Source organism: Manduca sexta, unplaced genomic scaffold, assembly GCF_014839805.1.
Source record: "Manduca sexta isolate Smith_Timp_Sample1 unplaced genomic scaffold, JHU_Msex_v1.0 HiC_scaffold_1062, whole genome shotgun sequence".
NCBI classification, from domain to species: Eukaryota; Metazoa; Arthropoda; class Insecta; order Lepidoptera; family Sphingidae; genus Manduca; species Manduca sexta.
Genome location: NW_023591890.1, coordinates 1 through 14,259, shown reverse-complemented (window position 1 = coordinate 14,259; position 14,259 = coordinate 1).

Below are 14,259 nucleotides of genomic sequence, written 5' to 3'. Positions count from 1 at the left end.
GATGTTGAAATATTTCATTGTACATTTTTTATCAAGGAAACCTGCCTTAGTTTTTTTCATTTGAGAATATTAAGTTTACAAATCCACTTTTGGTAAGCTTTTGAACAATATGTCTTAACCAGACAAGAAAGGTGGATATTGGATATATTTTTAGTCATAATATAATAAGTAGTTTGGGTTAAAATAACTATTGGTCATAATGCATTGTTGACTAAATTATGTTTTGCGTTACCAACAATTACATATTAAGTGAAAGTAGTGTGCAGTAGTGTAACGTTCTGAGTGGCCCGAGTGAGGAGGTCGATTATCAGTTTGTGTTTGGCTATCGTGGGTAAAACTTAGAGTATCTCAGTAGTGAAGGTCAGATTCCAGGTACTAAGAAATTTTTTACCAATTTTTTTTAATAATTTATAAACATTTTTTTTTTAATCAAGGGAGTTAAAGCTTTAATTTAATGGTTATATATATATACGATGTGTTACAACATTCAGTATTATTGCTATATAAATAAATATGAAAAGCCTTAATAAACTAACACGTATGATTACCGCTACTAAATATTTGTAACATTAACTGAAATCCACTCAAATTTAACGTACACTCGAGGTCCCGCGAGGACTCTCGAAAGAAAATTTCGTTCGACTAATTCTGTTCAATTTACTCAGAGCCCTACACATCGCGTTAGGGCAAAAACGACTGATTAATGACATCCCTTCTGATGAACACGTTTCGTACTCAAACATTATAAAGTCTCACTGGATAAGATTACATTTTAGCTTCGAAGTCAATTTGTACTTTTTTATTTTATACGGGACTATGTTATGGATTTAAGAATTCGAATTTTGAATTATGTAAAAAATTACATACTTCAAGACGAGCCGTGATGACCTTTGCTTTTCGGTAAAAAAGAAGTGAAGTGGCTGTTTTTTGTTTCTCTCTCTCTCTTTGAAAGTGACAGATATGACGTACCTATTATAATATTGACATTGCCAAGCGATGGCGTCTTAGTTTTTTTAAATAAATAGTAAGGTGGACCAGGGAACTAATTCATTCAACCGTGTGTGTCATATATGTGGTTGAATGACGGTACACTCATCAAGCATTTTTCGGGTTTTAATATTTTTCTTCAAAATTAAGTATTAAAAATACATAATTGAACTCAGAGTAGAAAAATTAAAAAACGGTATTTTTGTTTTAGGAACGTTTACATTTTGAAATTTCAATAGGGTACCGGACTCATTTTTGTTCTTAACAATTATCAAATATTTACATTATATATATTATTATAACACAGAAGAAATTATTAAAATTCGGTGAAAAATCAACAAGTTATAAGTCTTTGAATTTCGGTGGAAGGGGTAATTAACTAAAAACAGAAAAGAGACGAAATACCGACATGTGACGTCATCGGGAATTACAACGCGTGCGAAAGAAAGAGATGAAGCGATATCCCCACATCGCGCCCACTTCTGCTCATTACAATATTTTAAATATGAATTACTCGCTCATTTTTTAACCAATTTTTATACAGTTTTCGCAGAAGTGCTCCTTTTTCGTATTAAAAGTCATTACATATAAAATAATGCACAAAATCAAGCATAGGCCGGTCCCCTATTGACGGTAATGCGCTTGTTGTAAGTGGCTTTTTATGCGAGATGGTGTTATGGATCTAAGAAAGTTAATGATTTTTTATGTTTACGCGAATGTTAGACATTAATAGTATAATAGTAGGTAGATATTGTAACTTTGATTTATTTATTTTATTTATTTAACTTTTATATTATAATTTTCTCTAGATATTTAAAAGACTATGCATTCTTTGTGGTTATGAGACGAACTGACCCGAGTCGACAATTAAAGTGTGAAATTATGAAAATATTACTGCATTGCGCTACGTACGTAATGAGTTATGATGCCATTGTAGACTACTAGTGATTTCAGTCATATCAAGGCATAGTACTTGCATGCCACTGCTTACTTAAACAGCAAAGCTATAGTGCGTATACGGTTATAGTTATAGCCTGACGAAGAAAATAAAAAGCCTTGCGTAACGGTCTTAAATTGAAGCAAAACTAATGTTGGTATGTATCATGAAACCTTATGTCAGCCAAAAGCCATCCAACTCGTACTCTGTTCGAATCTATGTCTGAACTATAAATGATTGGTTTATACTATGTATTAGGGTATGATAGAATTGTCATATGTTATGCGTAAATGTCCCTAAATTAAGGAAAAATAAGACCTTGCCATAGTGTCGTAAAATATGGAACTAATTTTTGTACTAACAAATTACAACGTTAACTTTATAACGGTAAAGCAAAAGTGGGATCCTCAGGGTAGGTTTTTTTATTGTCCTCGTTAGACTATAAATAGTAAAGGCTTGCTCACCTTCATATTTAGTAGTATATCAAAAATAATTCACGTTGAAAAAAATATATTTTTCCGGAATAGTATAATGATATCCTAATTACAAAATTAAATTGTAAAAAGTTAATAGGACTGTCTACTTTCAACAACTAATAAAAATAATTAATGCTAATTAGAAACCCAACAATGCAACTAGTTACAATAGGGTAGTAACCGTACAAAATGCATACAAAGCGTGTTACAAAGGCTATCTTCACGCAATAAACAATCAACTTGAACAGAACAAGAAGGAACAAATGGCTTATCTGTTAATTTTATGTCCTTGTTAAGCCCCCATGAGAGAAAGTTGGCAAATTTCGCAAACTCAACTCGCGAAATAAATTAGACAGGCGATTTGTATATCTGGATTATATTGTCTTCATTTGTAACGTTGTCTTATAAGTGGTGGCGAAGGAATTTTGGGTGAAATGGAGAAATAGCATCGTTGTTGTGTAGTGGATTATTAAATTAGGAGTTTACCAAACTAAGCGAAACTGTTGCGTTAGGACTATATTTTAATAAAATTGAGTAAGATTTATTTAATTTATATTAATTAATTCGTACGCTAAACAAACTGTTCAATATATTCTGACATATGACAAAGTAACAACGCCATACGGCGGAATAAAACAAACAAAAGGTAAAACGTTTACAAAGACACCTCTAGATTCACAATATATTAAATTCGTTTATAAAGACACATTATACAGACCTTTATCTTTATTCAACAAAAACAACTTTCGAAAACTCAATTAACGCAATGAAAATCTTATAAAACACAATATTATAAACAGAATAGTACAATTACTTTAAAAAATATATTCATTTGAAAATGGAATAAAGAGAACAAACGGTTACAGCTTATCGTGGGCTTTTGTTGTGAAAACAAAATGATTTTTACAAAGGCTCATTGTTTCCGGTGATAAATACTGTTGACAGATGTGTCAATGATATCGATGCTCCAATATGTGGGCCACAAAGAATACTGGCCCACGCCTGATTATACGGCGGCTATTTTAATAATGAAGTGATTTAAGCTTCCAATGACATTATACGTTGTCGGTGGTAAAACGTGATTTAAATTTATGAATTTCATTTTAATATAACGTGTTGTGTTGTCTTATAATGGATATAAACAATTTGATTTATGATAAACACGATTTTTTAATATTAAATAAAAATGTTCAGCCAAAACTTCACACAGTAATGTCTGAAAATCGAACCCGAAACATTACGCTTTTAGCCTGTCGTCGCTACTAAACCAGGACGACAATGTTAAAATTTCCTAAAGAAATTTCAATTGCCTTAAACACATTACGTTATAAATATATCAAAGGTCGAAACACCCAGCTATCATTTTACAATGAAATATTGTATCTCTCACATTTAAATAATGGTCGAGTATGAATCTCTTGTTGAATAAATCAAGAATTATTAACGATTGCAGATAGAATGTTCTTTTGTATAAAAAATGATAACGTTTTGAAATATAGCGCACGCTATCTTTAGTCGGGTTTAATGTCAGTGGTGTGTGATATACAGGGTCATTTTGAGATTGCGTTAAGAAAGGAACCACATGTTCATCTTTATCTCTGGCAACATTGTGCCAAAAATCATCCACCATTAACTAATTTTTACCTAAAATACCAGTTATACTTATCAGACTTTTTTTAATTGGTTTGTAGTTTAATGTGAGTAAATTTCTGAATGAAAGTGTAATGTATCCGCTACGATGAATTCTCTGAAAGTATAATGATTTCTTATGTTCACGCGAATGTTAGACATTGAAATTAAAATAATTTTCGGATTCTATCGCGGTGCTGGTATTTTATTTTCTCCCGACGTTTCGAAGACTTTGCAGCCTTCATGGTCACGGGGGACTGAGGTGTTGTTCATCCGTAAAGTCAAAGTTACAATATCTACCTACATTTTACAATTATACAACTTTTTAAAATTTTTTAAAATTTTAGCTGTTGGTGGTCCGATCTACGCAGAATGAGCTCACAGTGTCTTGAAGTCTGGCAGCCGGTTTTTTGGGTTCCGATTTAATTAAATGTAGAACTGGATCCCAGGCTTGTGCAAGCTTCCAACCATCTTCCTATTGAAATTAGGATGTTTTTAATTTCAATAGCCTCGCGAATCATCCTAGGCAGGAATCGGTGTTCTTTGGCGAGGATTTGTGGCTTGTCTAGTCGCAGATAATGATTGGCGCCTCCCTCAGAGTGTTCAGCGACTGCAGACTTCGTCGAGCGTCGGTGTTTCACGTCAGCTATATGTCTACAGATTCCTTGTGCTCTCTGAAACGAGACGAGAAACACCTGGCCGCTGAGCTGCAACATGTCAAGCAAGTACTGCGAGACAACAAGCTCCAAATTCCACGCCGCCGTCACAGAAACCGAGTGAAACCAGCCACAGTTGAACGTGTTCCGGTTGTATTACCATATGTAAGAGGAGTCACCGACAAGATTGGCTACATCCTGAAGCGTGCTTCCATAAAACTTATTTTAAGCCGCCTAAGAAGATTAGTCAATTTTTTACCACCTGTCAAGTGTCACATACCTCTACAAGAACCGGGAGTATACAAAATAGATTGCAACTGTGGCCTCTCTTATATCGGGCAAACAAAAAGAAATATAGGGACCCGCGTAAAAGAACATATAGCTGACGTGAAACACCGACGCTCGACGAAGTCTGCAGTCGCTGAACACTCTGAGGGAGGCGCCAATCATTATCTGCGACTATACAAGCCACAAATCCTCGCCAAAGAACACCGATTCCTGCCTAGGATGATTCGCGAGGCTATTGAAATTAAAAAAAAGTTGTATAATTGTAAAATGTAGGTAGATATTGTAACTTTGACTTTACGGATGAACAACACCTCAGTCCCCCCCGTGACCATGAAGGCTGCAAAGTCTTCGAAACGTTGGGAGAAAATAAAATACCAGCACCGCGATAGAATCTGAAAATTATTTTAATTTCAATCTCTGAAAGTAGTCATAGTGGCATTAGGAAGCGTAAAATTTAAATGACTTTTTATTAACATCTCCGATATAGACATTTAACTAATTTAGATAATATTATCGAATATTGTAATTAAAAACTGTAATACTACTCTATATAATATTTATATTTATTTGTTCGAGAAATTCACTTTTTATATTTTAAAACGGGACTATTATCTCGAAAAAATATTTTCTCGCGAGTGAAGATGCAAACAAAAGCTAGTAGATAAAAACAAACATCAATACACAAGCGTGTCACATACTGTATGCAAACTCGCGCGTGATGACATTACTCGCCGGAACTTTTACTACATTTACGTATTGTAGACAAAAGGGCGTCAAAGTTGTGTAACGCATTCTGTATCTAGTAAATATAGAGTCATAAATGCATTTTTATTGATGCAATAAATACAATATAATGTTTTGTATTTGGAATTGTTAATATTTGTAATTAAATGTTATGCTAAAGTTACGAAGTTCTTCCTATTTTTTATTCTGTGCTGACATAAAGTAGAGTGAATTGAAGGTACTTTTTTATACGATCACTTCCAAGTAACTTGATGGTAAGTAGAGCGGGGTCCAATAGAATGTCGACTGACGAGAGATAGTTACCGGCATTCGACACAATTATGCCGGCCTGTCATTGTAAAATTTTGATGATAAACAAAGAAAATATATTTTGCCACAAGGTAAATTTTTAAATAATAAAATATACTTTCACTTCTAACATTCATGTATTTTTAATTATATTATCATTTCATGATACCGCAAAAAGACAAGATATCCTCCAAAGCTTATCCCGTCTTTCCACTCAAAAACCGTTGAATAAAAAACACTAATTGGTCTAATTTTGTGTACAAGAAGGGTTCGTCAACAACTCTACTGAATTGAGGCGTGAGGGGAATTTAACTGGATTTTTCTTATTGTGCGACAAAAAAGGCTTTGCAAAGCATGGAGGGCGCACTCCACCCGCTTTTAAATAAGAGTGGGCTTTTAAAAAGTTTTTTTTAGTCACGCTTGGTTAAACATGGAAGGGATCTCGTTTTTCTGTGGTTTTATGATTGCAATGTATTTTATTGTTTTTAATTAAATACAGGCACTATAGATAAAAGATGCGATGAATTATTCAGAGAGAGAAAATACAATGTGTAAATATAATGTTTTTATAATAGTTTGAAGGTAAAAAAAATGCTTATAGACCCTCAGTGTCATTGTTACACAATCTCTAAAATGTAGCTATGAATGTATATTTAACATAATTACAAAACTATTAAAATTATTTAAGTTATAGATTTGGTATAGCATATAGTATTGGTTGGTTATAACTATGAATAAGTGAGTAAGATTGTTACTATATGTACGAAGTTCGCTCGGATAGCGACTACCGTACACAAGGTGTTAAAACCCGCCATAATGGCTCACGTAAGTGTGGCACGTTCCGGGATCAGCTTGTGTATACCCGGTTCCAACAGGCCGGCGTAATTGTGTTGACTGGTGAGGGGTAATCATCTCTGGTCAGTCGACATGGACACCACTCTACTTACTATCAGTGCAGTGGGGTCACATTGTCTTACAAGTATAAAAAAGTAAATAAACACACACAACATCACGCATTTTATCCCCGAAGGGGTATGCAGAGGCGCAACCATGGCACCCACTTTTCGCCAAGTGTGTTCCGTCCCATGATGTGATAGGGGGCGAGCCTATCGCCATATCGGGCACAAATTCCAGACTCCGGGCTGATACTGAGCAGAAAACCCAAATATCACTTTGCCCGACCCGGGATTCGAACCCAGGACCTCAGAGCGCTGCCGTACCGCGCATGCAGTACAACTACGCCACCGAGGCAGTCAGTAAATAAACGGTCGATATATAGTTAGTTGGATATAAAATAGGGGCTCCACGCTTCATTCGCTTCACGCACCTAACAAGGCAATATAAGCATAAATACACAAATATAAATGACGAATAACACTAATTTCTTCAACAATAGGCAAAATATTCCATTTCCTATGCTAGAATAATTTCCGAAATATAGTCCCAAAATGAACCGTAATAAAGTACACTCGAAGAAAAAATACATTAGTCATCCTGCATAGAGATTTAATACGTTGTGTATAACCGGAGGTCGCGTGTACTGATAACACGACCAAATTACAAAGGCCCATGTGTAGGGTGACCATTTTTTTCGGTATATACAATATAATGTTGTTTAACATCTATTGTTTAATGCCTTGATGGTGTAGCTGTACTGCAGGTGAGGTACGGCAGCGCCCCGAGGCCCGGGGTTCAAATCCCGGGTTGAGCAAATTAATATTTGGGTTTTTCTGCTCAGTATCAACCTGGAGTCTGAAATTTTTGCCTGATATGGCGATAGGCTCGCCCTCTATCACATCATGGGACGTAACACATTTGATGAAAACTGGGTGCCCTGGTTGCGCCTCTGTACACCCCTTCGGGGATAAATGCGTGATGTGTGTGTGTGTGTTGTTTAAGCTGTACATTTATTGATTAAGTGTATGACTTTTTTATGATACTCTGCAGAATGTGTTTATTTTTGAGTCAAGATTTATTTGCAAGAAAACAATATATTAATTACTTTATTATTTGTAAAGAACATTATTAAGATTTTGACACTTACTTTATATATTTATAAAAGACAGAAATCCCGTCCAAAAATAATATTCGGTCACCTCACCCGCAAGTCATACATGTTCGTGTCTCAGGGTCTTGGTAATTTGGATGGTATACACAAATACAACCACATAATAATACCGTTTGATTGATGATTGCTGGAAGAATTTCTGTGGACACCTCCAAAGTGTGGATTTCTTATTGTGTTGAGGAAGTTCTACAGAAATGTCTGTTGGTATGTATGTAATGTTTCAGGTGTAAGTGAATGTACTGTTGGTTGTAGTTACGTCGTGAGTTTACTATAGATTTTAGACTTTGACTTATACGGTTGGTTATAATCTTTATTTTGTTGTTATACGTTAAATTTGTAGATATAAGTTATAGTGGTTAAATAATTTTGTATTTTTATCAAATAAAACTGGGAGTCGGATAAGATCTAGAAAAAATAGTATACACTGAACCTAAACCTCGAATGAGAGTATATTTGTTACGTTAAGGTATAACCTTCTTAGTATAAATACAAAAAAAATTATATTGGGGCAAACGAGTATACGGTACACCTGATGGTGAAAGATCACCACTGCCCATGATTTGTAATACAAGAGGACATAGAGTTTATCCGTGTGCCGAATCCATTCAAATCCATTTACCGGTTGCTGCAAATACTTCTAACAAACACTGAAACATTTTGACAAACTTTCTCATTTGTAATATTAGAATGAGTAAGATTTTGTAAGTACTAACTGTCAATATGATATTGTATTCAATTGTAAAATTAGTTTGATCTACCGGCATAAACTACATGAGTGAATGAATCAGTCTAATCCTGGCACTCGTGTTTGATTGTTGTGTCCCTTTTTTACTAACAAGGCTTACCGCAATATCAAGTACAAATTCCAAACCCTGGAGATTATGCTTATTACAACAGTTGGCTAACTTTGTGATCGAACCTAGAACATCAGTCTGAGGGCTGTATTAATAAATCAGTCTCACCCTTGAGTAAGATCTCAAGTAGGCATTTGATGTATTGAACTAATTAATAAACAATACTTGTAATTTAAAAGTTTATTCTTAGTTGCTCCAGCATTGAGTGACGAAGTCTATTTACTACACTGTTTCATTTTATAACCATACTAGGAATGTGTCAGGTAAAAAAAATATATATTGAAAACTATAAGGCTATACTAGACGATGACAAAACGGTCTATCGGTGTCTCAAACTTGCAATACAAAGGATATTATTTTGCCTAACACATTCTTAAGATGGTTATAATATGGAACGATGTTAAACTCAAACCGCTTTATAAGCAACAATCAGCTGTTAAAATCCGTCATACACAGTGTCTTAAGATATAACTTGAGATGTTGTTCATAAGTTAATTAAAAAGCGACCTAAAGTTATTGACAGCGTCTCAGCTGATATCACTGAGCAAAACTGGAGCTCGGGCTTTATGAAAAAATATGTTGATATTATGAAAAGTGAGTAGACACCGGTAAAAGCTGACGTACGGAGCGACAATTTCCTGAAATAACGACCAAGCTTTTTGAATAAAGATAAAAAAACTGACATAGCTCATATTACACTTCAAATCCAAACACAGTTTAATTTTTTTTTATTTTTTGAATGATGAGACGAGCTTGCCTTTTGCCTGATGCTAAACGATACAACCGCCCAAAAACAGTAGAAACACCATACAACACCTTGAATTACAAAATATTGTTTCTTATTCCACTGCGCTCGTCATCCTGAGACATGAGATGTTAAGTATCATTATGTCCAGTAGTTACACTGGCTACAATTTCAGCTTACCTTAGCGGCAGAAATAGACATTGCGGTGGTACCTACCCTGCTTTTATTGATACGATCCTAAGTAACGGCCATTATTAAGGGAATAAAGCAACCTAACATTATGTCAGAGTGCGGTATAGACTTAGTAAAATGCCATCTGCAATTCAATATAACCAGCGAAGCGCAAAATGATTCCAGATTAAATAAATTAACATTATGAACATGTAACCTTCGAAGTAACGAGGTACAATATGTAATTATGTACTAAACAATAAACCTTCTTTTCAATACAGCAGAGACTATAATTAAATGCTATCGTGTAATTTTAAGCGGTGATAACCTAGAAAAGGTTTGACGAGACGAAGGTCTGCCGGTTCAAACCTCAAAGCACGCACCTCTGACTTCTAAGTATGTATTAGGTTAATTATCGCTTTATATAACAGTAAAGCAAAAATCACACCTAATTGTATAAAACCTGGATTTTTAAGACTTTTTTTAAAACGGGTAAATCCATTGACGAATTTTGCCGGACTCGCCAGTATTAGGGTTGGTTCTTAAGATATTTAAGACGACACAATAAATTCGAAGGTATATGAAATTTATCAACCCGCACTAGTCCAGCGTAGAGACCAAAGCCTAACGCCTCTCTGTAGTAGACACCAGCAATGAGATAGTATATAATATAAGACTGTTAATAATAATAAACATGATTAACCTAACCTTCGAAGTAACGAGGAACAAACAACGTAATTTTGTAATAAATCGTTTTTTCAATCGCCATGTAACTACAGACTATAATTAAATGCTATCGGGCAATTATTTTAACCAAATATGGACGACCTTGGTCTTTTACATTAAGGGTTATGTAATACTTGGCTGATATAGTATAGGTAGACTTTATTACTGTTGATATTGGGACTATATTTCAAGAATGATATAGAGTATTTTTATACACGGGCATGACAAATTGACCCTAATGCACTTAATGCGTAATGGTTACGGTAAGCAAATGGGATTCTCATAGAGAATAGTGACGATAGATGATGACCCTCGCTTTATATTTTTTTCGCTGTGAAAAAACGCTTTGACGCTACCATCCTTAGCGGAATCAGGAGGATGATATAGTATGGATAGACTTTATTACGGTTAATTTTGGGACTATTTTTCAAGTATGCTACAGAGCTTTTGTATATAGGGGCATGCCAAATTGACCCTAATGCAACTAATGCGTAATGGTTACGGTAAGCAAATGGGATTCACATAAAGTCGATAGATGATGACCCTCGCCAGTTCTTTCTTTGTTTTTTTCTCTGTGTAAAATTGAGTTATTGCTACCACTAGAGGATCAGTGGAATGGTTACGTTGGTTTTACCGGTCTTACGGTCCAAGATCGCCACTCGGGAGTATAGCATCATCCGAGCGAGCATTGGACCGAGTCCCTAACCCTGTATACCTCGCCAGTCTACAAATTTGTTTATATAAATGAATCGTTTAGATCTTAGTATTACGTTAAACTCAAAAAATGAAATAGAGCTTACTGTTCTGCTATATGGTGAATGAAATAAAAAAAACTTTACTGGTCTGATTTAACATTTCCTATGAATTGGAGTTCAAAGACTCAAACACTCTCTCCTTTAATCCCTATACTTTTCAGGTACGACCCTGATTCCTCTGGTAAGAATGACAACATAATCTCAGGCTAACGGAGGTTATAAAATTAACTTTTTTAAAGGGAAAAATATTAAGAAATCACTATTTCTACTACATTATATTTTGTACCTATATCAGTCTATCATGGATCTTTTAATAATATTTGGGTTAACTAGTCATTTCATAAGCATAATAATCAATGATTTTGATATGGCGATAAGCCCTATCATGATTCGAATAAAACATACAAATACCTACGCTACGCCTTTACCCTCAAAGGGGTAGACAGAGATGTAACTAGGACCGCTATATTTCGACGTGTGGGTTCCCTCTTAACTCTCCTTCCAGCCTATTGCCATATCAGGAACAGATTTCAGAATTGGAGTAATACTGAGAAAAAACACCGGAACAGAAGAACCATCGCAAAAGGAGGTTCAGTAGTTACCTTTGCCTTTCCCTTCGTGGATAAAAGGCACGAGTGTATTTTTAATGATTATAAATCTACCCCCCTCTTCCCACCAAACCCTCCGTATACGTTTGAAGATTAACCCGCCACCGTGGAAGGCAGGCGATCAATCACCCTCGCCCTTAACAAAGGTACGCGCCTTGTGATTAGCCAGCCCAAATTATCTACCGCCTGTGCCATTGCATATATATACGGGTTGAGTTAAAATGGTTTAAATTATATTTGATCTATTAGTGTAGGGTCAGACATTTCATTCATTCGACTAAATATAAAAGTATAGTATAAAGTTGAAGTATTAATTCATACAACTAACATTCTTAATTTGTGTGCCTTTTTGATTGGTGATTTTTATTTCATGATTGAAAAATCAGCTCTATGAATGTAATAATAAATATTATAATTAGTTTTTACGACTGCCGAGGGTAATGATCTCTCGTCTGTCTATTCTATTGGAGCCCAATACACTTCCCATCAGGGTCACTGCCGTGTACGTATAGAAAGAAATTTGAATTACAAACTACTGCGTGGCACCACACTGTGCTTGTTACCCTGACACATAAGATGTTGTTTTTTATTGCTTTGAATGACGAGACGAGCTTGCTGTTAGCCATCAGGCTAGCTAAGCGATACGATCACCCATAAATAGAAGAAACATCATCCAACACCTTGAATTACAAAGCATTACTTGGGATTTCCACTGCGCTCGGCATCCCAAGACATGAGATGTTAAGTATTAATATGCCCAGTAGTTACACTTGCTATAATGCCCTTCAAACCGGAACACAACAGTGACTAAATACTGTTGCTTAGCGGTAGAAATTGACATTACGGTGGTACCTACCCAGGTGGAATCTCACATATAAAAGACTTACCAGTCTAAGTCTTATATATTAAAAAATCTGTTGCTTTTAGCTCTTCATTAGAGTTATCATACACCTCATTATAAAATGCATTTGTCATATTCGTAAGCCAAATAAATACGAACAAATTAAATTCACGGGGAAACAAACAGGAGTTCCATTATTCTTGAAATGTTTGCGATTGCTACGCACTTCAAAGGGTCTCAAACGTATTAAATTATAATGATTTATAAAGGGGATTCGTGGAATTTGTAATGGAGTACCCATATTGTAATATGGGTAATTTAGAAATTAGTATCGCTTGTTATTGTAATTTATTTGTGATTTTTGTCGGTCGTAAATCATTTGTATAGATTGTTGATTGTGACCTATTTATGAACGAATTTAAATACCTAGATGTTGCAGGTAATTGTGACAAATTTGGCTCTTTGATAGCATGCATATTTAAATACCAATATGTTTGAAGTAATTGTGTCAAATAAAATTGGCTCTTTGATAGCATGCATAAGGTGGACAGTTGACTGGCATACTTGCTACATTGAACTAGGGGAAGCGTGTCCACCTTTTTTTGCTGGCATGACAGTGACCCTACTATACCTGATCGTAAGTGGGGTGTGGTCCAGATAGATTATTGCGTAAAGTGTTTACCAATCGCCAGTCGACAGAGTCATGCTGGTCTGTTTGAAATATACTCAGGCTGATCCCGGAACGTGGCATACGTACGTGAGCCACTTTGGCTTTTATACCTTGTGTGCGGTGGTTGCTATGTAGGTGGATACGACCTACCACCAACCACATAACCTAACCATGGGCTCAATATTGAAATCCTAGTATTTGCGTATTTTTATTTCTACTGAAAATACATTATTCAATTATAGCTGTTGTCCGATATCGTTATATACCTCCGAGGCAATTCTTGTGCGCTTGGTCTCCACATCAAATGCACGCAAATGCATGGGGGCACATTTGCCGCGACCCTAGGCGCACAGCTCGTGTGTATATCTCATGATTGCTAAGTTCACAGTGAGGTCTATAAGGGTTCCTGAACATTTCCCCTCCCTTTCCCTTCCAACCATCCCAGTAGCCCCTACACCTTCCTCTTCTTCCTTCCTCTATCCTTCCCTTCTTCCTCCGGGCCCTAAGACCGTGTAGCTGCAGGCTGCCAACGAACTTCCAACTGGCGCCTCCTGATAGCGGTAGGGCCCACCAACTCATCATGGGCTGCCGTGGTTGCTAAGCCGGGGATCGATTGTACACCATTAGCAGGGTACCCCGGTGATAACCACGGCAGTTCCCCAAAAAAAAAAAGATATCGCTATGTCGCTATACGATCGCCTACCACATCATGAGGCCGGAACAAATTCAACGTCGCAGATGCGTCTGTTACTTACTACCTACGCCTTTGAAAGTATTGTCATGATAAAAATATTTTTTGTGAGGTTATTTATGACA